This window comes from Schistocerca nitens, chromosome 3, assembly GCF_023898315.1.
Source record: "Schistocerca nitens isolate TAMUIC-IGC-003100 chromosome 3, iqSchNite1.1, whole genome shotgun sequence".
Lineage (NCBI taxonomy): Eukaryota > Metazoa > Arthropoda > Insecta > Orthoptera > Acrididae > Schistocerca > Schistocerca nitens.
Window position 1 is genome coordinate 211,471,618 of NC_064616.1, and position 26,741 is coordinate 211,498,358.

The window sequence follows — 26,741 nt, forward strand, 5'->3', positions numbered from 1 at the left end:
GGAGTAGTGGGGCAAAGCCAGTGTCAAGTAATTTGGTTAGTGTGGATTGCCTACATCAGGGGCAAGCATACATTCAGTGGCAAATGTATTGCTCTGCTTCATGTCAGCCCTTAACCTATTGTTCTCTTTTGATTGACAGGTCCTTATCCTATTTTTATATGCCATTTTATATTAAATTGATATCAACTTCATTAATTAATTGATAAATCACCCCCACATCCCCTGATGATGTCATAGGTTTTCCCCCCTTCCCCTCATCCATCTGCTTCTGTACCATTTTTTGAATTTCGCATGCTTACTCTGCCTAATAGTAGCGGCTTCGGTCACAGAGAACCATCATAACGACCGGGAGAGCGGTGTGCTGACCACACGCCCCTCCTATCCGCATCTTCCTGTGAGGATGACACGGCGGTCGGATGGTCCCGATGGGCCAATTGTGGCCTGAAGACGGAGTGCTTAATTTATGGGATACATTGTGTGGAATTGCAACGCTTTTTTATTCAAAACATGTAATTACACTGTCACAGATTGCGCTAAATACATCTGGTGATCGCGTCCCGCCATCTGGTGGGCCGCACCTCATGCGTTCCCGCACATGCAGGCCCCGCGACCACCGGCAGCTGCACCACGAGCCAGCCGTCTCATGCAGACCAGAAGTCACACTAATCTCCCAAACAAAAACTTCGGGTGGTGGCAACATTTTGATATTTGATACCTGAGAAATCCTGTCGAAATACACTCCTGGAAATGGAAAAAAGAACACATTGACACCGGTGTGTCAGACCCACCATACTTGCTCCGGACACTGCGAGAGGGCTGTACAAGCAATGATCACACGCACGGCACAGCGGACACACCAGGAACCGCGGTGTTGGCCGTCGAATGGCGCTAGCTGCGCAGCATTTGTGCACCGCCGCCGTCAGTGTCAGCCAGTTTGCCGTGGCATACGGAGCTCCATCGCAGTCTTTAACACTGGTAGCATGCCACGACAGCGTGGACGTGAACCGTATGTGCAGTTGACGGACTTTGAGCGAGGGCGTATAGTGGGCATGCGGGAGGCCGGGTGGACGTACCGCCGAATTGCTCAACACGTGGGGCGTGAGGTCTCCACAGTACATCGATGTTGTCGCCAGTGGTCGGCGGAAGGTGCACGTGCCCGTCGACGTGGGACCGGACCGCAGCGACGCACGGATGCACGCCAAGACCGTAGGATCCTACGCAGTGCCGTAGGGGACCGCACCGCCACTTCCCAGCAAATTAGGGACACTGTTGCTCCTGGGGTATCGGCGAGGACCATCCGCAACCGTCTCCATGAAGCTGGGCTACGGTCCCGCACACCGTTAGGCCGTCTTCCGCTCACGCCCCAACATCGTGCAGCCCGCCTCCAGTGGTGTCGCGACAGGCGTGAATGGAGGGACGAATGGAGATGTGTCGTCTTCAGCGATGAGAGTCGCTTCTGCCTTAGTGCCAATGATGGTCGTATGCGTGTTTGGCGCCGTGCAGGTGAGCGCCACAATCAGGACTGCATACGACCGAGGCACACAGGGCCAACACCCGGCATCATGGTGTGGGGAGCGATCTCCTACACTGGCCGTACACCACTGGTGATCGTCGAGGGGACACTGAATAGTGCACGGTACATCCAAACTGTCATCGAACCCATCGTTCTACCATTCCTAGACCGGCAAGGGAACTTGCTGTTCCAACAGGACAATGCACGTCCGCATGTATCCCGTGCCACCCAACGTGCTCTAGAAGGTGTAAGTCAACTACCCTGGCCAGCAAGATCTCCGGATCTGTCCCCCATTGAGCATGTTTGGGACTGGATGAAGCGTCGTCTCACGCGGTCTGCACGTCCAGCACGAACGCTGGTCCAACTGAGACGCCAGGTGGAAATGGCATGGCAAGCCGTTCCACAGGACTACATCCAGCATCTCTACGATCGTCTCCATGGGAGAATAGCAGCCCGCATTGCTGCGAAAGGTGGATATACACTGTACTAGTGCCGACATTGTGCATGCTCTGTTGCCTGTGTCTATGTGCCTGTGGTTCTGTCAGTGTGATCATGTGATGTATCTGACCCCAGGAATGTGTCAATAAAGTTTCCCCTTCCTGGGACAATGAATTCACGGTGTTCTTATTTCAATTTCCAGGAGTGTAGATGCTTCTAGATAATGGTAGAAAAACGTAGACCTCCACGTGCCGCCTGTAGGTAGTTTTAGTTACGCTACTGCTCATTAAAATTGCTACACCACGAAGATGACGTGCTACAGACGCGAAATTTAACCGACAGGAAGAAGATGCTGTGATATGCAAATTATAGCTTTTCAGAGCATTCACACAGGGTTGGAGCCGGTGGCGACACCTACAACGTGCTGACATGAGGAAAGTTTCCAACCGATTTCTCATACACAAACAGCAGTTGACCGGCGTTGCCTGGTGAAACGTTGTTGTGATGCCTCCTGTAAGGAGGAGAAATGCGTACCATCACGTTTCCGACTTTGATAAAAGTCGGATTGTAGCCTATCGCGATTGCGGTTTATCGTATCGCGACATTGCTGCTCGCGTTGGTCGAGATCCAATGACTGTTAACAGAATTTGGAATCGGTGGGTTCAAGAGGGGTATACGGGACGCCGTGCTGGATCCCAACGGCCTCGTATCACTAGCAGTCGAGATGACCGGCATCTTATCCGCATGGCTGTAACGGATCGTGCAGCCACATCTCGATCCCTGAGTCAACAGATGGGGATTTTTGCAAGACACAACCATCGCCACGAACAGTTTGAAAACGTTTGCAGCAGCATGTACTATCAGCTCGGAGACTGTGGCTGCGGTTACCCTTGACGCTGCATCACAGACAGGATCGCCTGCGATGGTGTACTCAACGACGAACCTGGGTGCACGAATGGCAAAACGTCATTTTTTCGGATGAATCCAGGTTCTGTTTATAGCATCATGTTGGTCGCATCCGTGTTTGGCGACATAGCGGTGAACGCACATTGGAAGCCTGTACTCGTCCTCGCCATACTGGCGTATTACCCAACATGGTGGTATGGGGTGCCATTTGTTACACGTGTCGGTCACCTGTTTTTCGCATTGACGGCACTCTGGACAGTGGACGTTACATCTCAGATGTGTTACGACCCGTGGCTCTACCCTTAATTCTATCCCTGCGAAACCCTACATTTCAGCAGGATAATGCACGACCGCATGTTGCAGGTCCTGTACGGGCCTTTCTGGATACAAAAAATGTTCGACTGCTGCCCTGGCCAGCACATTCTCCAGATCTCTCACCAACTGAAAACGTGTGGTCAATGGTGGCCGAGCAGCTGGCTCGTCACAATACGCCAGTTACTACTCTTGATGAACTGTGGTATCGTGTACCTGTACACGCCATCCAAGCTCTGTTTGACTCAATGCCCAGGCGTATCAAGGCCGTTATTACGGCCAGAGGTGGTTGTTCTGGGTACTGATTTCTCAGGATCTATGCACCCAAATTGCGTGAAAATGTGATCACATGTCAGTTCTAGTATAATATATTTGTCCAATGAATACCCGTTTATCATCTGCATTTCTTCTTGGTGTAGCAATTTTAATGGCCAGTAGTGTATTAAGATTGCAGCTCCAATCTTGTGACATTCGACAATAAGCGAAGTATTGGAAATACCTCCTCCTGACTGCTGTGGGTCTGGTAATATCAATATGTATATACCTCTTGTGACTGGACACACCTTCCCACGTAAAATACTTCATCCCCTTACGGCAATCGAAGCGTTGAAATCGCGTGAAGTCCATACCCCCTTCATGACTGGGCGTAGTCATTTTCTTTGCACATGTCGGAACAACGACCACAGTAACTTTACACCCCAGCACAAATTTTGTAAGACTGCTGATCACAGAAAATCTAGGAAACATCCCCTACTGAGTATAAAACTTCACCAATAACTGAATGCTGGTGGCACCAACCAATATTGAGTGAAAACCCGATATGGATGGACATGCCTCCTTTTTTTTTTTTTTTTTCTTTCTTGCAAATGGTACCAGTGTGACTTAGAAAGAGAGACGTAATCGTCTTACAAGCGAGCATATGTTAAAACCACGATCACAACGACCATGTTAGTACAGTATAGTATAGTACTTTATCGACAACAATAGACAGATTTATACCAAATAAATTAACAAACGAAGGAGCTGATCCCTCTTGGTGCACAATACGGGTCAGAACACTATTGCAGAAAGAATGAAAAAAGTAATTTAAATTTAAACAAACGCAAAATCTCCAGGATTACCGAGTAACCATTCTCCTACGTTGCCAAGTGAGCCAAGGGGCTAGTTTTGAGAAACGCCTAATATTACCGGATTAAAGTTCCTCAGAAAACTTCAAAGTCGGTTGTATCGAGAATTTTGTAGAGTTGTGACGAACTGCTTTTGACTATTAATATTTAAGTTCTGAACTTGATGTACTTTTTTAGTTACAAAATGCTCTTACCGGGTGGTTTCCTTGTGAGTTTTTCCCAGCCACATCACAGCGCTGACAGTTATCTTGTGTTCTATGTTTTAAAGGTTGTATGTTACAGGCTTTTTCCCTGTAGTGAAGGTATTTTCACAGAAACATGTGTAACGGACCTAACAAACCTAACTAATGATAATTATATCTTTACCCTGAAACGTGCCACCGGAAACCAGGGATCTCTAATTCAAAATCCTTAGAAAATATCGCTGAATCACCTCCGAAATTTGTTCGTTGCACTGGTAGCTGCATGTAACAATAAGCTACCTCCCTGTTGGATCGGCGTAACGAGCACCTCCAAGAACGGTATTGTGGAGATTCCGCCTCTGTTCTTCCCTTCCAGCAACTTTGGGTGACGTGCGACTCCACAGAAACAGCATTCTTACCAAAATCTGCGACGAGTTCGACTAACACCTAAACGTTCTGTAGAGGGCACACTGAATGTTTTTAAAAGGTAAATGACAAACGTGGTTCTATACGTAATTGTACAAATTACTACAAGATTGTATAAGGGGCATGAAATAGATATACCCTTGTAAACTGAGATGGTTCGTTTGAAAGTAAAGACTTTGTAGGGGCTACAAGTCAATTAAAATGCACTACTGGCCATTAAAAGTTCTACACCAAGAAGAAATGCAGATGATAAACGGGTATTCAGTGGACAAATATATTATACTAGAACTGACATGTGATTACATTTTCACGCAATTGGGGTGCACAGATCCTGAGAAATCAATACCCAGAACAACCACCTCTGGCCATAATAACGGCTTTGATACGCCTCGGCATTGAGTCAAACAGAGCTTGGGTGGCGTGTACAGGTACAGCTGCCCATGCAGCTTCAACACGATACCACAGTTCATCAAGAGTAGTGACTGGCGTATTGTGACGAGCCAGATGCTCGGCCATCAATGACCAGACGTTCTCAACTGGGGAGAGATCTGGAGAATGTGGTGGCCAGGGCAGCAGTCGAACGTTTTCTGTATCCAGGAAGGCCCGTACAGGACCTGCAACATTCGGTCGTGCGTTATCCTGCTGAAATGTAGGGTTTTGAAGGGATCGAATGAATGGTAGAGCCACGGGTCGTAACACATCTGAAATGTAACGTCCACTGTTCAAAGTGCCGTAAATACGAACAAGAGGTGACCGAGACATGCAACCAGTGGCACCCCATACCATCAGGCCGGGTGATACTCCAGTATGGCGATGATGAATACACGTTTCCAATGTGCGTTCACAGCGATGTCGCCAAACACGGATGCGACCACCATGATGCTGTAAACAGAGCCTGGATTTATCCGAAAAAATGACGTTTTCCCATTCGTGCACCCAGGTTCGTCGTTGAGTACACCATCGATGGCGCTCCTGTCTGTGATGCAGCGTCAAGGGTAACCGCAGCCGTGGTCTCCGAGTTGATAGACCATGCTGCTGCAAACGTCGTCGAACTGTTCGTGCAGATGGTTTTTGTCTTGCAAACGTCCCCACCTGTTGACTCTGGGATCGAGACGTGGCTGCACGATCCGTTACAGCCATGCGGATAAGATGCCTGTTATCTCGACTGCTAGTGATACGAGGCCGTTGGGATCCAGCACGGCGTTCCGTATTACGCTCCTGAACCCACCGATTCCATATTCTGCTAACAGTCATTGGATCTCGACCAACGCGAGCAGCAATGTTGCGGTACGATAAACCGCAATCGCGATAGGCTACAATCCGACCTTTATCAAAGTCGGAAACGTGGTGGTACGCATTTCCCCTACTTACACGAGGCATCACAACGTTTCACCAGGCAACGCCGGTCAACTGCTGTTTGTGTGAATGCTCTGAAAAGCTAATCATTTGCATATCACAGCATCTTCTTGCTATCGGTTAAATTTCGCGTCTGTAGCACGTCATCTTCGTGGTGTAGCAATTTTAATGGCCAGTAGTGTATGTCCCAAATTTTTGTCCTGATTCTCGTAGAAGATATGGCCTTGTGAAGTCGGATTAATCGTTTGAAAGAGCCTGTGTAACGGAAAAAAATATTTAACAGAAGCAGGTCGGCAGTCGAGGATTAGTGAATTTTGCTCTTTACTCTCGATTAAACTCAAGCGTTTGACATCTCCGCCAACTGCGAAATGAGATTTTCGCATTCAAGCGCAGTAAGCCCACACTTCAAAAACCGAATAACTGGCGAGATGAATGCCGTCTTTGTTGACTTTCTTCGTTTATTTGATATCTGCAACCGTTATCCTGGGCGCGTCGTTCACAACACTGCCGATAAGCCGCAAAAAAACCGGACTGATAATGTGAGGATGTGCGAGAACACAGCGCATGACTCCCATTGGGGACTATCTCAATAAGTATCACGACCCTTCGTAGGAGATAACGAGGGCTCCCATCAACTTCAGTCACTGCGAAATAGAAGATAAATGGGGAGCTCATTTTAAATGTCGTGACGCAGATTTTTCAAAATCAAACTACATGTTTCTTAGTCTATTTATTTCAGTGTATCGGAAGGCTCGTAGGAGATTGTGGGCTCTCTAGAGTTTTGTGGAGGTAAGCATGAAACTTTGATGGTGAATATATTCGACTTTCGTTTGCAGCGTATTTGGAAATGCAGAACAGCGAAAGAAATGACTTGAGACAAAAGTTTCCCCATAATAGCTTATTCCTTATGTTAACCAGGGACCTAGAAACGACGGAGAGGCTCCGTCCCCGCATCATACGCAGTGGTCCACAACCCCACGACGACTACCGCAGTCCACTTCACCCCTCCGCCGCCCCACACCGAACCCGGGGTTATTGTGCGGTTCGGCCCCGATGGACCCCCCGGGGAACGTCTCACACCAGGCGAGTGTAGCTCCTATGTTTGCGTGGTAGAGTAATGGTGGTGTATGCGTACGTGGAGAACTTGTTTACGCAGCAATCGCCGACATAGTGTAACTGAGGCGGAATACGGGGAACCAGCCCGCATTCGCGCGAGGCAGATGGAAAACCGCCTAAAAACCATCCACAGACTGGCCTGCTCACCGGACCTCGACACAAATCCGCCGGGCGGATTCGTGCCGGGGACCGGCGCTCCTTTCCGCCCGGAAAGCCATGCGTTAGACCGCACGGCCAACCGGGCGGGCCCATAATAGCTTAGTTACAAGTCACGAGTATCTAGGCCTCAATATATGATTCAATAATTTGACAACTTGTAGATTGTCGCGAAATATCGCCATTGTATAGCGACTAACGGGGCATACATCTGTTCGTATCCAATTTATAAGGCCGGCCGGAGTGGCCGTGCGGTTCTAGGCGCTACAGTCTGGAACCGCGCTACCGCTACGGTCGCAGACTCTAATCCTGACTCGGGCATGGATGTGTGTGATGTCCTAAGGTTAGTTAGGTTTAAGTAGTTCTAAGTTCTAGGGGACTGATGACCTCAGAAGTTAAGTCCCATACTGCTCAGAGCCATTTGAACCAATTTATAAGCCATTTGGGCTTTAAGACATTAAGCAAAGGCATTCCAGTAAACGCGGGTCTGTAAACGAGACGATGTGAATGTGTGGTTAAGAGCCGGCCAGCGGCAACACTGTTGAATGCTCAGAGCACATTCCACTTGTCTTAGTCAGACGACACCAGCAGCTGACGTGATGGTGTGGGTTACACACAGCGTCGTCACCTTTGGTTCGCATAGCCAGTAATTTTGACAACGGGCCTGTGGCTTCGAGGCCTCCGTGACGTTTCCTTCCAGCAACATAACGCAAGATCGAATTCCTCCCGCGCAGTCTTGATCTACGTCGATAAAGGGAGTGTTGGACTATAGCCCTGGCCGGCATGTTCTCAACATCTCGACCTCTCACCCACTGAAGACATCAGGTCAAGGCTTGATGAGAAACTGGCACGATAGCAAAATGGTTCAAATGGCTCTGAGCACTATGGGACTCAACTGCTGAGGTTATTAGTCCCCTAGAACTTAGAACTAGTTAAACCTAACTAACCTAAGGACATCACAAACATCCATGCCCGAGGCAGGATTCGAACCTGCGACCGTAGCGGTCTTGCGGTTCCAGACTGCAGCGCCTTTAACCGCACGGCCACTTCGGCCGGCGCACGATAGCACTTGGATGGAATGATGTGCCTGCATCTGTTCGACTCCTCGCCAGCGAAGTCAGGTATGGTGGCGCACTAGGCGGTCAAAACAGCCACTACTAACGGCTGCTGCTACCTCCAGTGCAGTCGACTGGCTGCAGCTCATCCGCATGCTTCACGTTACAGACACAGCAAGTCTGTTTCTTCATTTAAAAAAATAGATGAAATGTGACGCTACCTGAAAGAAGAAAAACAATGGGTCTACATCTATATATACATTTATACTCCGCAGGCCACCCAACGGTGTGTGGCGGAGGGCACTTTACGTGCCACCGTCATTATCTCCCTTTCCTGTTCCAGTCGCGTATGGTTCGCGGGAAGAACGACTGCCAGAAAGCCTCCGTGCGCGCTCTAATCTCTCTCCTTTTACATTCGTGATCTCCTCGGGAGGTATAAGTAGGGGGAAGCAATATATTCGATACCTCATCCAGAAACGCACCCTCTCGAAAGCTGGACAGCAAGCTACACTGCGATGCAGAGCGCCTCTCTTTCAGAGTCTGCCACTTGAGTTTGCTAAACATCTCCGTAACGCTATCATGCTTACCAAATAACCCTGTGACGAAACGCGCCGCTCTTCTTTGGATCGTCTCTATCTCCTCTGTCAACCCAACCTGGTACGGATCCCACACTGATGAGCAATACTCACGTATAGGTCGAACGAGTGTTTTGTAAGCCCCCTCCTTTGTTGATGGACTACATTTTCGAAGGACTCTCCCAATGAATCTCAACCTAGCACCCGCCTTACCAACAATTAATTTTATATATGATCATTCCACTTCAAATCGTTCCGTACGCATACTCCCAGATATTTTACAGAAGTAACTGCTACCAGTGTTTGTTCCGCTATCATATAATCATACAATAAAGGATCCTTCTTTCTATGTATTCGCAATACATTACATTTGTCTATGTTAAGAGTCAGTTGCCACTTCCTGCACCAAGTGCCTTTCCGCTGCAGATCTTCCTGTATTTCGCTGCAATTTCCTAATGCTGAAATTTCTTTGTATATTACAGCATCATCAGCGAAAAGCCGCATGGAACTTCCGACGCTATCTACTAGGTCATTTATATATATTGTGAAAAGCAATGGTCCCATAACACTCCCCTGTGGCACGCCAGAGGTTACTTTAACGTCTGTAGACGTCTCTCCATTGAGAACAACATGGTGTGTTCTGTTTGCTAAAAACTCTTCAATCCAGCCACACAGCTGGTCTAATATTCCGTAGGCTCTTACTTTGTTTATCAGGCGACAGTGCGGAACTGTATCGAACGCCTTCCGGAAGTCAAGGAAAATGGCATCTACCTGGGAGCCTGTATCTAATATTTTCTGGGTCTCATGGACAAATAAAGCGAGTTAGGTCTCACACGATCGCTGTTTCCGGTTGGTTCAAATGGCTCTGAGCACTATGCGGCTTAACTTCTGAGATCATCAGTCGCCTAGAACTTAGAACTAATTAAACCTAACTAACCTAAGGACATCACACACATCCATACCCGAGGCAGGATTCGAACCTGCAACCGTAGCAGTCGCTCGGCTCCAGACTGTAGCGCCTAGAACCGCACGGCCATTCCAGCCGGCGCTGCTTCCGGAATCCATGTTGATTCTCACAGAGTAGATTCTGGGTTTCCAGAAATGACATGATACGCAAGCAAAAAACATGTTCTAAAATTCTACAACAGATCGATGTCAGAGATATAGGCCTATAGTTTTGCGCATCTGCTCGACGACCCTTCTTGAAAACTGGAACTACCTGTGCTCTTTTCCAATCATTTGGAACCTTCCGATCCGCTAGAGACTTGCGGTATACGGGTGTTAGAAGGGGGGCAAGTTCTTTCGCGTAATCTGTGGAGAATCGAATTGGTATCCCGTCAGGTCCATTGGAGTTCCCTCTGTTTAGTGATTCCAGTTGCTTTTCTATTCCTTGGACACTTATTTCGATTATATCGTAAACCCTCTCTGTAAACGGAATATCTGTTACTTTTTTGTGCTAGAAAATTAGTTAACCATATTCATTCTCGGCCTAGAAGATTCACACATTGAACGTTGGGGACAGTGGATAGCTGAGTGGAGTATCTTTCACGAGGCTCTGAATGTAGACACTGTTAGGGCATATTGTATTCTATACAACCACGTACGAAAGAGAAACTTGTAAAATTTAGGAAGGTAGGAGATGAAGTACTGGCGGAATAAAACTGTGAGGTCGGGTCGTGAGTCGTGCTTGGGTAGCTCAGTCGGTAGAGCACTTGCCTGCAAAAGGCGAAGGCCCCGAGTTGGAGTCTTGGTCCCAAACACAGTTTTAATTTCCCAGGAATTTTCATATCAGCGCACACTCCGCTTCAGAGTCAAAATTTCAGTCTGAAATTTATGCATACTTTGGACAGATGTTCTCCAATTCGTGAGGATACTCTGCAACGGATACGCAGTCATAGATCCAACTCACACTGCAAAAAAGTACGGGGTTTGCACGAAAATACGGAAATATTGCGAGAATACGTGCTTGTACATAAATGCAGATGATAGCCAAGCCTGCAGATTGCTCCGTTGTACTTGATCACGAACGGCATCTGTGCATTGTCCTCAACACGTTGTAAGTGTCAGTTGTGGTCAGCACTGTGCTCGGTGTATTTGTGAGTGCTTTATGACAGACCTAAGTCAATTCTAACATCGTCAAAGTGTTGGCGCTCCTGTCATGGGTGCTTCCATAACCGAGGAAGCCGCTGTGTTTGTTGCTTCGAGAGGCACCGTATCGAAGATTTATACCGAATACGAGCGAAGCGGAAAAACATCACCCCATAAGTCACATGCAGGACGAAAATCTGTTCAGTGATCGTGATACTGAAAAGGACTGCGGTGAAAAATAGGACGACGACAGCTGCAAAACTCAATGCAGAGCTGAATGTCGCATTTGCGTACCTTGTCAGCTCCAAAGCAACACGAAGAAAGGTCCATATGCAAGGAATTGCTGTGCTGGCTGGAATTCCAGAACCAGCCATCAGTGATGCAAATGTTCAAAAAAATGTTCAAATGTGTGTGAAATCTTATGGGACTCAACTGGTAAGGTCATCAGTCCCTAAGCGTACACACTACTTAACCTAAATTATCCTAAGGACAAACACACACACCCATGCCCGAGGGAGGACTCGAACCAACGCCGGGACCAGCCGGTGATGCAAATGCCCGTAACACTAAAATCTGGACTAAGGAGCAATGAGATGACGCCATTTGGTCGGAATGGTCTTGTTCACCCTGTTTCCAGATTCTGGCCGAGCTTACATACAAAGAGTGAAACATGGTGGGGTTTCGGTGATGATTTGAGTAGGCATGTCGTGGTATTCTATGGGCCCCATGGTTTCTCTGCTAGGTCTCACTACCGCCAAAGATAAAGTGACCATCTTGGCCGATCAGGTCCATCCCACGATACAATGTTTGTTCCCCAGTAGTGACGCTGTGTTCCAAGACGACTGGGCACCTGTTCAAACAGCTCGCACTAAGATACAGTGATACACGTTCTCTGCCATCACGGTCACCAGATATCAGTATTACTGGGCCTGTGTGGTCTACTTTGGAGGAAAGGGTACTTGATCGCTATGCAAATCCATCATAGCTACCTGAAGTTGCCACTATTTTGCAGGAAGAATGGTATTAATATATCATTTCTTTGGAAACCATACGGGAACTGTATTTATCCGTTACCAGTTGACTGGAAGCTGTTTTGAATGCCAACGGGTTTCCTACACCGTATTAAGCATGGTAATGTCTAGTACTTCTGGTCTTTCTATATTTTTGACAAAGTACTGTATTTACCTATTACATTGTAGATGAAGGCGCTCTGCATGACAGTGGGATTACATTCTCTGAATTACATGTTCATGTTGTGTTTGTAAAATATAAATAAAATTAAAATAATTTACACACTGTGTTTCGTTCCTGTGATGTGGGGAATTCGCTGCCATGGAACATAGTAGTCGTTTCCTCCCATATTTTCTATTTATAGCGTGTTCTGCTGATGACAAGTACCACAAAGCAGGCCTGATTTTTTTAAAAACACTACTGGCCATTAAAATTGCCACATCAAGAAGAAATGCAGATGATAAACGGGTATTCATTGGACAAATATATTATACTAGAACTGACATGTGATTACATTTTCACGCAATTTGGGTGCATAGATCCTGAGAAATCAGTACCCACAACAACCACCTCTGGCCGTAATAACGGCATACATACGCCTGGGCATTGAGTCAAACAGAGCTTGGATGGCGTGCACAGGTACAGCTGCCCATGCAGCTTCAAAACGATACCACACTTCATCAAGAGTAGTGACTGGCGTATTGTGATGAGTCAGTTGCTCGGCCACCATTGACCAGACGTTTTCAGTTGGTGAGAGATCTGGAGAATGTGCTGGCCAGGGCAGCAGTCGAACATTTTCTGTATCCAGAAAGGCCCGTACAGGACCTGCAACATGCAGTCGTGCATTATCCTGCTGAAATGTAGGGTTTCGCAGGGATAGAATGAAGAGTAGAGCCACGGGTCGTAACACATCTGAAATGTAACGTCCACTGTTCCAAGTGCCGTCAATGCGAACAAACGGTGACCGAGACGTGTAACCAATGACACCCCATACCATCACGCCGGATGATACGCCAGTATGGCGATGACGAATACACGTTTCCAATGTGCGTTCACCGCGATGTCGCCAAACACGGATGCGACCATCACGATGCTGTAAACAGAACATGGATTCATCGGAGAAAATGACGTTTTGCCATTCGTGCATCCAGGTTCGTCGTTGAGTACACTATCGCAGGCGCTCCTGTCTGTGATGCAGTGTCAAGGGTAACCGCAGCCATGGTCTCCGAGCTGATGGTCCATGTTGCTGCAAACGTCGTCGAACTGTTCGTGCAGATGGTTGTTGTCTTGCAAACGTCCCCATCTGTTGACTCAGGTATCGAGACGTGGCTGCACGATACTGTCATCTCGACTGCTAGTGATAAAAGGCTGTTGGGATCCAGAACGGCGTTCCGTATTACCCTCCTGAACCCACCGGTTCCATATTCTGCTAACAGTAATTGGATCTCGACCAACGCGAGCAGCAATGTCGCGATACGATAAACAGCAATAGCGATATGCCACAATCCGACCTTTATCAAAGTCGGAAACATGATGGTATGAAAATATCCACGGGAGTACTGCCGGTCTACAGTTGCCCGTTGGACGCTGTAGACCGGCAGTACACCCGTGGATATTTTGATTATCAAATACGCCGGGAGAAACTCAAGAATCACATGATGGTATGCATTTCTCCTCCTTACACGAGGCATCACAACAATGTTTCACCAGGCAACGCCGGTCGACTGCTGTTTGTGTATGAAATCGGTTGGAAACTTTCCTCACGTCAGCACGTTGTAGGTGTCATCACCGGCGCCAACGTTGTGTGAATGCTCTGAAAAGCTAATTATTTGCATATCGCAGCATCTTCTTCCTGGCTGTTAAATTTTGCGTCTGTAGCACGTCAACTTCTTGGTGTAGCAATTTTAATGGCCTGTAGTGTAAATTTTTCCGTATCGAAGTCCACGATGAGAGGAATATCTTTTTGTAGAAAAGGAGCAACAAACGAAAAACAAAATGAAAAAAATGCACGCAGTGTGAATTTAGCACGGATTCTGCACATTGCCGCCGTGGTTCACAGGTCGGAGGCTCTAGTCATGTCGTACCTGCAGCTGGCATCCCTGCATCCACCCAGATCAATTAAACACTGTTCCTGCAATACTGTATATGCACTGTAAGTATGAGGTGTGTAAGAAAAGTAATGAAATTGTCAACAATGCGAGCGATCTGGCATGCTGTGTTGTTTTCCTTGTGTAAACAGGTGTGTTCATCCGCTCCAGCAGATGCCGCGCGGGCTAGCGGTGCGGTCTAGGGCGCCTTGCCACGGCAACCGCGGCTCCCCCCATCTGAGGTTCCAGTCCTCCCTCGACCATGGGTGTGTGTGTTTTCCTTAGCGTAAGACAGTTTAAGTTAGATTAAGTAGAACCCGATGACCTCAGCAGTTTGGTCCCATAGTAGCTTACCACAAATTTCCTAAATTTCCACTCCAGATGCTCAGTCCGAGTTTTAGTTTCGTACAGCCATCGCGTGATTTTTGAGACCACCGTCAATGAAGTTCTGTTTTCATTATGTGATGACGGTAATGGAACAGCGGAAAGGCCTCAGGCCGCGCGGCTACCGCGCGCGGGACACGTTAAAGGCCCTACCAGTTGAAACCTTTCAGCGTTGCTACCAAGACAGGCAACAAAGTCTCCGCCGATGTATAGCTGCCGATGCGAACTACACTATGTCATCAAAAGTATCCGGACACTCCCAAAAAATTGCGTTTTTCATATTAGGTGCATTGTCCTGCCACATACTGCCAGGTACTCCATATCAGCGACCTCCGTAGTCATTACACATCGTGAGAGAGCAGAATGGGCCGCTCCGCGGGACTCACGGACTTCGAACGTGGTTAGGTGATTCGGTGTCACTTGTGTCATACGACTGTGCGCGAGGTTTCCACACTTCTAAACATCCCTAGGTAAACTGTTTCCGATGTGATAGTGAAGTGGAAACGTTAAGAGACATGTACAGCGCAAAAGCGTTCAGGCCAACCTCGCCTGTTGACTGACAGAGACCGCCGACAGTTGAACAGGGTCGTAATGCGTAATATGCTGACATCTGTTCAGACCATCACACAGGAATACCAAACTGCATCGCGATCCTCTGAAAGTACTATGACAGTTAGGCGGGAGGTGAGAAAACTTGGATTTCCTAGTCGAGCAGCTGCTCATAAACCACTCATCACGCCGGTAAATGCCGGCCGGAGTGGCCGAGCGGTTCTAGGCACTACAGTCTGGAACCGCAAGACCGCTACGGTCGCAGGTTCGAATCCTGCCTCGGGCATGGATGTGTGTGATGTCCTTAGGTTAATTGGGTTTCAGTAGTTCTAAGTTCTAGGGGACTGATGACCTCAGAAGTTAAGTCCCATAGTGCTCAGAGCCATGTTGGTCAACGCCGGTAAATGCCAAAGGCCGCCTCGTTTGGTGTAAGGAGCGTAAACACTGGACGACTGAACAGTGGAAAAACGCTGTGTGGAGTGACGAATCACGGTACCCTATGTGACGATCCGATGGCACGGTATGGGTATGGCGAATGCCCGGTGAACGTCATCTGCCAGCGTGTGTAGTGCCAACAGCAAAATTCGGAGGCGGTGGTGTTATAGTGTGGTCGTTATTTCATGGAGGGGGCTTGCACCACTTGTTTTTTTGCGTTGCACTATCACAGCACAGGCCTACATTGATCTTGCAAGCATCTTCTTGCTTCCCACTGTTGAAGAGCAATTCCGGGATGGCGACTGCATCTTTCAACACGATCGAGCACCTGTTCTTAATGAACAGCCTGTGGCGGAGTGGTTACACGAAATAACATCCCTGTAATGGACTGGCCTGCACAGAGTCCTGACCTGAATCCTATAGAACTCCGTTGGGATGCCGACCTCGTGCTAGGCCTCACGGACCGACATCGATTTTCCGTCCTCTTTTAGAATACTGCTGCGCGGTGTGCGATCCTTACCAGGTATGACTGACGGAGTACATTTGAAAAAGTTCAAAGAAAGGCAGCTCGTTTTGCATTATCGCGAATTATGGGATAGAGTGTCACAGAAATGATACGGGATTTGGACCGGAAATCATTAATAGAAAGGCGTTTTTCGTTGCGACGGAATCTTCTCACGAAATTCCAATCACCAACTTTCTCCTCCGAATGCGAAAATATTTTGTGGACACCGACCTACATAGGGCGGAACTATCACCAAGATAAAATAAGGGAAATCAGAGCTCGTACGGAAAGATATAGGTGTTCATTCTTTCCGCGCGCTATACGAGATTGGAATAATAGAGAATTGTGAAGGTGGTTCGATGAACCCTCTGCCGGGGCGCCGGCCGTGGTGGCCGAGCGGTTCTAGGCGCTACAGTCCGGAACCGCGTCACCGCTACGGTCGCAGGTTCGAATCCTGCCTCGGGTATGGATGTGTGTGATGTCCTTAGGTTAGTTAGGTTTAAGTAGTTCTAAGTTCTAGGGGACTGATGACCTCAGAAGTTTAGTTCCATAGTGCTCAGAGCCATTTGAACCATTTTTTGAACCCTATGCCGGGCACTTAAATGTGATTTGCAGAGTATCCATGTAGATGTAGATGTAGATCGATACCTCTCCTCAGTGCAGCACTCCGTGAAGAATGGGCTGCCATTCCCGAAGAAACCTTCCAACACCTGATTGAACGTATGCCTGCGAGATTGGAAGCTGTCATAAAGGCTTAAGGGTGTGCCAACACCATATTGGATTCCAGCGTTACCGATGGAGGGCGCTACGAACTTGTAAGTCACTTTCAGCCAGGTGTCCGGATGTTTTTGATCACATAATGTACTTTGAAGAGGACAGCCGACCGGTGTGGCCGAGCGGTTCTAGGCGCTTAAGTTTAACGGTTCAGTCAGACCGCTATAGTCGCAGGTTCAAATCCTGCCCCGGGCATGGATGTGTGTGATGTCCTTAGGTTAGTTAGGTTTAAGTAGTTCTAAGTTCTGGGGGACTGATGACCTCAAATGTTAAGTCCCATAGTGCTCAGAGCCATTTGTACCATTTTGAAGGGGACTGCTTGATAAAAATAATAACTTTGGCAGATACAAAGTCGGTCTCATTATTTTTGTCACACACCTCTGACGTTTACGTTGTTTTCTATCCTCCCTGTTGTTGCAATTTTAGTGGTTAGAAGTGTACATTGGAATACCTCCCTGATCAGGATCTTCCTTGCAACCTGGGAGCGAGTTGGTGCAGTTGGAGGAGCGGAGCCCATATCTCCGTTCGGTCTTCCAAATGTAGGTTCCCGCATGTCATTTCAGGCTAATAAAGAGATGGTCACTTCCCTGCGACTACGTTCACCTCCTTCCCCCATCTTAATCGAACTGAGCCAGTGCTCTGGCTCAACCTTCCTAATTACTTCGTCTGAAACCGGGAACCAGCCGAGAGACTCATCAGGTTTCTGTGTTGTAATAAGTGTCGGAGCGCCGTCTCAGTTCTGACGCTTATACAGTTCCACGAAATTTCTCTCCGTCGTTTAGTAGCGTCTTCTCCTGAGTGGCGGCTCGGCGGCTGCCCTCCGCCTGTGCCTGCAACGTACAGTCTGCTCCAGGCAGGCTTCAAATCCCCCTGTAGTTCGCTTAAATCACCTGAGCAGAAGGAAGAGATGATTCTTCGACTCGACAGGATCAGATTACGAGACCAGTGGTCAGCATCTGAAGTGAGTCATAATCCTTAAATGCAGCTACATATATCTACATGGATATTCCACAAGCTACCACATTGTGCAAAACGAAGAACACCTTCTACCACTACTAATTGTTTCGTTTCCTGTTCCATTCTCAAATAGAGCGCTGGAGGAACGACTATCTGTATGCCGCCGCACGAGACCTAATTACTCTTATTTTCGTAGTCCTTACTTAAATTGTACGTTGGCAGCGGTAGACTCGTTCTGCAGTCATCTTAAAATGAAGATTCTCTAAATTTTCTCAATAATTTTTGCGAAAATAACGTCATTTTTCCCATTTGAGTTGACGAAACATCTACATAAAATTCACGTGTTGATCGAACCTACTGATAACAGTTTTAGTGACTCGCCTCTTAATTGCTTCGATGTCTTCCTTTGATACGACCTCTTGGGAATCCCAAACCCTCGATCAGTATGCAAGAATATGTCACACTTGTGCTCTATATGCGGTCTCCTTTACAGATCCATCACACTTTCCTAAAACACTGCCAGTAAATGGAAGTCGACCATCTACCTTCCCCAGAATAATTCTTACATGCTCGTTCCATTTATTATCGCTCTCCAACGTTACGCCTAGATATTTAATCGACTGACTGTGTCAAGGTTCTGACATGTTCTGAGGAAGAGCGTTGCATCTCTCAAGGACGACGCATAAAAGACGCTAGTGAGACCGATTCTAGTTTTTCCTTATCCACAATCACGAGGTGCAGATTATGCACCGGCACTTACACACTGTCAGCAAGTCACTCAATTAGGGTCTAACACTTTTCTCATTCTCTGACGCAAGGATCACAATAACTGAAAAAAAAAGTTTGAAATTTACAATTTTAGTGCATTTCATTGTACAGTGTCTATGAAATGTACGGCTTATGAGCAGAATTGTTGTGCGTAATGTTTAACGGCTGCAGCATCTGGAGTAGGGAAGGAACGAAAGTGGTTAACGCACTTTCGACGTAATTAGAGACACAGCACAGGCTCATAATATGGAAGGATGCGGGAGGACATCAGTCGTGCCCTTTCGTAGGAACCAACCTGGCACTTCTCTTACGCGATTGAGAGAAATCACGGAAACCCTAAAACAGGATGGCCGTACGCGGATTTGAACCATCATCCTCCCGAAAGCAAGCTCAGTGTGCAAACAACAGCGCTACCTTGCTCTATCACTGTAGCATTTGATGACGACGTCATAAACACGACAGGTATGCCTCTGCCCTCAAAGCCACATTGGTACTTTTGATACTTATCGATATCTCTTCCAAGTTTTACGCGAAGTAGAAATTGAGAGTTGCAATTACCGCTTCCGAATTTTCTCGTAAATAATTCCCTATAAGATGACCCACTGAGCTGCAGACAGGCATAACGAGAAGATTGCTAACACACTATAGTTTTCGGCCAAAGTCTTCTTCAGCGAAGAAAACACATACACATTTCATACAAGCAAGCACACTTCACGCGCACATGGCGGCTACTACTGGCAACTCCGACCGGTCTACCTACACTCCTGGAAATGGAAAAAGAACACATTGACACCGGTGTGTCAGACCCACCATACTTGCTCCGGACACTGCGAGAGGGCTGTACAAGCAATGATCACACGCACGGCACAGCGGACACACCAGGAACCGCGGTGTTGGCCGTCGAATGGCGCTAGCTGCGCAGCATTTGTGCACCGCCGCCGTCAGTGTCAGCCAGTTTGCCGTGGCATACGGAGCTCCATCGCAGTCTTTAACACTGGTAGCATGCCGCGACAGCGTGGACGTGAACCGTATGTGCAGTTGACGGACTTTGAGCGAGGGCGTATAGTGGGCATGCGGGAGGCCGGGTGGACGTACCGCCGAATTGCTCAACACGTGGGGCGTGAGGTCTCCACAGTACATCGATGTTGTCGCCAGTGGTCGGCGGAAGGTGCACGTGCCCGTCGACCTGGGACCGGACCGCAGCGACGCACGGATGCACGCCAAGACCGTAGGATCCTACGCAGTGCCGTAGGGGACCGCACCGCCACTTCCCAGCAAATTAGGGACACTGTTGCTCCTGGGGTATCGGCGAGGACCATTCGCAACCGTCTCCATGAAGCTGGGCTACGGTCCCGCACACCGTTAGGCCGTCTTCCGCTCACGCCCCAACATCGTGCAGCCCGCCTCCAGTGGTGTCGCGACAGGCGTGAATGGAGGGACGAATGGAGACGTGTCGTCTTCAGCGATGAGAGTCGCTTCTGCCTTGGTGCCAATGATGGTCGTATGCGTGTTTGGCGCCGTGCAGGTGAGCGCCACAATCAGGACTGCATACGACCGAGGCACACAGGGCCAACACCCGGCATCATGGTGTGGGGAGCGATCTCCTACACTGGCCGTACACCACTGGTGATCGTCGAGGGGACACTGAATAGTGCACGGTACATCCAAACCGTCATCGAACCCATCGTTCTACCATTCCTAGACCGGCAAGGGAACTTGCTGTTCCAACAGGACAATGCACGTCCGCATGTATCCCGTGCCACCCAACGTGCTCTAGAAGGTGTAAGTCAACTACCCTGGCCAGCAAGATCTCCGGATCTGTCCCCCATTGAGCATGTTTGGGACTGGATGAAGCGTCGTCTCACGCGGTCTGCACGTCCAGCACGAACGCTGGTCCAACTGAGGCGCCAGGTGGAAATGGCATGGCAAGCCGTTCCACAGGACTACATCCAGCATCTCTACGATCGTCTCCATGGGAGAATAGCAGCCTGCATTGCTGCGAAAGATGGATATACACTGTACTAGTGCCGACATTGTGCATGCTCTGTTGCCTGTGTCTATGTGCCTGTGGTTCTGTCAGTGTGATCATGTGATGTATCTGACCCCAGGAATGTGTCAATAAAGTTTCCCCTTCCTGGGACAATGAATTCACGGTGTTCTTATTTCAATTTCCAGGAGTGTATAATGCGTGACAGTCTTTTCGTTGTGCCTGTCTGCAGCTCAGCGGGTCATCTTTACGACAAATAACAATCTATCCTTTTCCTAATATTGTTGATATTCGAGCCTGGAATTTCCATTTTTTGGTAATTCCATATAACCTACGTTTACGGTATTTTCAGACTGACAGAAAATTTTTGACGATGTCGAGCGGAATACATTCCTTGAAATTCGGAATGTGGCAGGGATAAAATACAGCAAGTGAAATGTTATTTGCAACTTATACAGAAACCAAGCTGCAGTTGCAAGGGTCAAAGGACATGAAAGGGAACCAGCAGCTGAGACAAGAGTGATGCGGGGTTGAAGCCTTTGCAATTTGTCAATGACATTGTTATTCTATCGGAGTCGGCAAAGTGCAGCTGAATTTATTGTATAGTGCCTTGAAAAGATGTTATAAGATGAACATCAACCGGAGTAAAGCAAGGGGAATGGAATTAAATCACTTGATACTGAGAGAATTACATTAGGAAACAAGACACTCAAAGTAGTTGATGAGATTTGTCATTTAGGCAGAAAAATAGGTGACGATGGCCGAAGTAGAGAGAATATTCTGCTAACAGTCATTGGATCTCGACCAACGCGAGCAGCAATGTCGCGATACGATAAACCGCAATAGTGATAGGTTACAATCCGACCTTTATCAAAGTCGGAAACGCGATGGTACGCATTTCTCCTCCTTACACGAGGCATCACAACCACGGTTCACCAGGCAACGCCGGTCAACTGCTGTTTGTATATGAGAAATCGGTTGGAAACGTTTCTCATGTCAGCACGTTGTAGGTGTCGCCACCGGCGCCAACCTTGTGTGAATGCTCTGAAAAACTAATCATTTGCATATCACAGCGTCTTCTTCCTGTCGGTTAAATTTCGCGTCTGTAGCACGTCATCTTCGTGGTGCAGCAATTTTAATGGCCAGTAGTGTAAAATTTAGACTAGCTACTGCAAGAAAAATATTCCAGACTGAAGCGCCTAGAACCGCTCGGCCACTGCTGCAAACAACCCACGGTTATACGATTCTGCAAGGCCAAGCGAACAATATGTCTGTCCTCTTGTGCGCTGGTCGAAATGCTCCAGGGGTTAAATGTGGCCCTCCTGATCCGCATCGATTCCATATTTGTGTGACAGTGGTGTGATCTCGATTAACGTGAGTAGCTATATCGTGGATCAATATACCGAACGCAGTATAGGCTACTGTCGAGTTCCTACATGACATTTCTCCTCCTTGAATGAGCAACCCGCTGCGTCGTTTCTCTTTATACGCGATTATTCAAAATGATGTAGACATTTTCGTGATTTTCAAAATGTTTGTATCGAGATAAGGTATTACATGATTATAAGCACGGATCCAGTAACTGAGTAACTTTTTTGGTTACAGTCATTTCCAGCAACATGTCTGCGAGATCAACGGAAAAGGCGTTTTCCCTGATGGAATTCTGCAAGAGTGAGTCTATATTGTAGTGCATAGGAAATTCGGCACCACATTTAACGACGTTCCACCTAACAGACACTCAATTTACGAGTGGGTACAGAAATTTAAAGGAACAGGATATCTTTGTAAAGTCGGAAGTATCACGGCAGCTCTGACTGACATCGATGCGGACACTTCGGGGCGAGTGTAGGCCGAACTGGACTACAGACTCGACATTTCCCGTGTGACTAACGGTTCATATTCCGAACATTTGTTACCCTGACACAAAAAACTTGTTGAGTTTTTCATTCTGTAAATATAATCTTATAATACATTACGTCAATACAAACATTTTCACAATCATTTGAAAGTGTGAAGATCATTTGTAATGAAATTTCTTGTGAGATTAAAACTGTGTGCCGGACCGAGACTCGAACTCGGGACCTTTACCTTTCGCGGGTAAGTGCTCTACCAACTGAGCTACCCAAGCACGACTTATGCCCGGTCCTCACAGCTTTACTTCTTGCAGTACCTCGTCTCCTACCTTCCAAACTTTACACAAGCTCTCCTGTGAACCTTGCAGAACTAGCACTCCTGAAAGAAAGGATATTGCGGAGACATGGCTTAGCCACAGCCTGGGGGATGTTTCCAGAATGAGATTTTCATTCTGCAGCGGAGTGCGGACTGATATGAAACTACCTGTCAGATTAAAACTGTGTGCCTGACCGAGACTCGAACTCGGGACCTTTGCCTTTCGCGGGCAAGTGCTCTACCAACTGAGCTATCCAAGCACGACCCACGACCCGTCCTCACAGCTTTAATTCCGCCAGTACCTCGTCTCCTACCTTCCAAACTTTACAGAAGCTCTCCTTTCTTTCAGGAGTGCTAGCTCTGCAAGGTTCGCAGGAAAGCTTCCGTAAAGTTTGGAGGGTAGGAGACGAGGTACTGGCAGCAGTAAAGCTGTGAGGACGGGACGTGAGTCGTGCTCGGGTAGCTCGGCTGGTAGAGCACTTGTCCGCGAAAGGCAAAGGTCCCGAGTTAGAGTCTCGGTCCGGCACACAGTTTTAATCTGACAGGAAGTTTCATATCAAAATAAAAAAAAATGGTTCAAATGGTTCTGAGCACGATGGGATTTAACATCTGTGGTCATTAGTACCCTCGAACTTAGAGCTACTTAAACCTAAGTAACCTAAGGACATCACACACATCCATGCCCGAGGCAGGATTCGAACCTGCGACCATAGCGGTCACGCGGTTCCAGACTGAAGCGCCTAGAACCGCACGGCCACACCGGCCGGCGAAGTTTCATATCAGTGCACACTCCGCTGCAGAGTGAAAAATCTCATTCTGGATCATTAGAGTGAAAAATCTCATTCTGGATCATTCCAGACTGAAGCGCCTAGAACCGCACGGCCACACCGGCCGGCGAAGTTTCATATCAGTGCACACTCCGCTGCAGAGTGAAAAATCTCATTCTGGATCATTTGTAATGTTGTAATTGGTGTCATTCTTCCTAATTGGTGTGCTAGAGCTGAAATGCTAATCATTTGCATATCCGAACATGCAGAAAATTTGGTGCAAATTTGACATTTCTTATATACTACCTTTACGGTGTTTCATTTCTAATAGACAACAGAGTAGAAGCCATCGCTCTCAGTAGAAGGGCACCGTAGCGCATGCTTCATGCAGGCCGCGCCACTTCACAGAAATGGCTGACTCCGACGCCCTGTCAACTAACACGAACGAGCATTTCCAGTAATGCCACTTACATATACTGCGAAAGCGGCATTTAACTGCACGCCACCGCCGCGTATGCAACGTGGCCGCACACACTGCAGTCGAAACCCCAGCCCTCGTCCTCATTTATTTTCCCGATGTTTCCCTGTAGCGGGCAAATTCCTAGTATAAACAGAACTACGGCACGTTATTCTCGACGGAGAGAAGTCTTCAGACGTAAAACCAACTCCGGGCAGTATCACAGGACTATTACTGTTCTTGACACACGCTGACGCAACATCAAGGAAGAGCTATTCGACACAAAGGGAATCAGTAGGCGCGTTTCTACATCTGAAACATGATGTATTTTCAGATTTCTCGCCAGTCGCATAAGAGTGGCGCTAGTGTCGCCACTATGAACATCCAAATCAGGTTTGCTTTAAATACCCGCCGTAACGGTCGTGAATGTTAGTTACCTTTGAGAATGGAAGTGATGCGTTGATGTTAGTCTAGAATGCCTTGAAGGCGACAAAGACACCATTATCAATACCTCAATGAGTTCGAACTAGGTCGTGTAATAGGGCTACGACAAGCTGGAAGTCTCTTCTGCGATATTTCGGAAAGACTTGGCAGGAATGTAGCCACTGTACTCGATTGCTGGCCGCAGAGGTCACGAGAGTGTATGTTCGTCCAAGTGGCACTACCAGGAGGGAAGACTATCGTGTTCGGCGCATGGCTCTGGCGCTTCATAACTGCATCTGCAGCAGCAATATGTGCAGCAGTTGGCAACACAGTGACTCAATAAACTGTTACAAACCGGTTACTTCAAGGACAGCTCCGAGCCAGATGCCTTGTAGAGTGCATTACACTGTCCCCAAACCACCGCCATCTGAGACTTCAGTGGCGTCAAGCGAGAGCTCAGTGGAGGGAAAGGTGGAGGTGTGTTGTGTTTTCTGATCAGAGCTGGTTCTGCCTCGGTGCCAGTGATGGTCGCGTGTTGGTTAGAAAGAGGCCATTGAGGGGCTCTAACCAACCTGCCTGCGACCTAGACACACTTCCCCTACAACAGTAGTTATGGTCTGTGTTGCGATTTCGTGAGACAGCAGGAGCACTCTCGTGCGTATCCCTCTCACCCTGACTGCAAATTTGTTCGTCAGTCTGGTGATTTAAAATGGCTCTGACAAGGGAACCTCCCCATCGCACCCCCCTCAGATTTAGTTATAAGTTGGCACAGTGGATAAGCCTTGAAAAACTGACCACAGATCAATCGAGAAAACCGGAAGAAGTTGTGTGGAACTCTGAAAAAAATTAGTAAAATATACAAACTGTGTAGTCCATGCGAACATCAAGGACATTGGGTGTCACGGAGCGCCGTGGTCCCGTGGTTAGCGAGAACAGCTACCAAACGAGAGGTCCTAGGTTCAAGTCTTCCCTCGAGCGAAAAGTTTAAATTTTTATTTTCAGTTTATGTGACAAACTCTTATGTTTTCATCACTTTTTTCGGAGTGATTATCACATCCACAAGAAAACCTAAATCGGGCAAGGTGGAAGAATCTTTTTACCCATTCCCTAAGTGTACAAGTTAGGTGGGTCGACAACATATTCCTGTCATGTGACGCATATGCCGTCACCAGTGTCGTATAGAATATATCAGATGTTTTCCTGTGGAGGAATCGGTTGAAGTATGACCTTGCGATCAAATGTATTCGGTTCCCATTGGAGAGGCACGTCCTTTCGTCTACTAATCGCACGGTTTTGCGGTGCGGTCGCAAAACACAGACACTAAACTTCTAACAGAGACGTCAATGAACGAACGGACAGATCATAACTTTGCGAAAATAAAGCAAGAAAAATTTTCAGTCTAGGCAAGACTTGAACCAACGACCTCTCGTTCCGCAGCTACTCACGCTAACCACGGAACCACGGCGCTCCTAATGCTACAGTCTCCTTGATGTTGCATATGTTGCGCATGGACTACTCAGTTTGTATATTTTACTAATTTTTTTCATAGTTCCACACAACTTCTTCCTGTTTCCTCGATTGATCTGTGTCCAGTTTTTCAAGGCCTATCCACTGTGCCAACTTATAACTAAATCTGAGGGGTGTGCGATGGGGAGGTTCCCTTGCGAGCACTATGGGACTTAACATCTATGGACATCAGTCCCCTAGAACGTAGAACTACTTAAACCTAACTAACCTAAGGACATGACACAACACCCAGTCATCACGAGGCAGAGAAAATCCCTGACCCCGTCGGGAATCGAACCCGGGAATCCGGGTGCGGGAAGCGAGAACGCTACCGCACGACCACGAGCTGCGGACCTTGTGATTTAACTTGTTGTGCTGCCATACATGACCAGCATTCCAGGGGGTGCTTTTCAACTGGATAACGCTCGCCCACATACCGCTGTTGTAGCCCAACATACTGTACACAGTGTCTAAATGTTGACTTGGGCTGCTCGATCACCAGATTTGTCTCCTGTCAAGCATATACAAGACATCATCGGACAACTCCAGGCCGCGCGGGGTTAGCTCATCGATCTAAGGCGCTGCAGTCATGGACTGTGCGGCTGGTCCCGGCGGAGGCTCGAGTCCTCCCTCGGGCATGGGTGTGTGTGTTTGTCCTTAGGATAATTTAGGTTAAGTAGTGTGTAAGCTTAGGGACTGATGACCTTAGCAG

General features: G+C 47.8%; 1 protein-coding gene and 1 non-coding gene across 2 annotated transcripts in view; both read right to left on the reverse strand.

Moving 5' to 3' along the window:
• The window catches only part of LOC126248164 (growth/differentiation factor 8-like), a 467,910-nt gene that overhangs the window by 263,696 nt on the left and 177,473 nt on the right, over nt 1-26,741 (reverse strand). The window lies entirely within an intron of this gene.
• Trnas-cga (transfer RNA serine (anticodon CGA)) lies at nt 23,063-23,137 on the reverse strand. Its single transcript has one exon. It is a non-coding gene; the product is annotated as a tRNA-Ser (tRNA).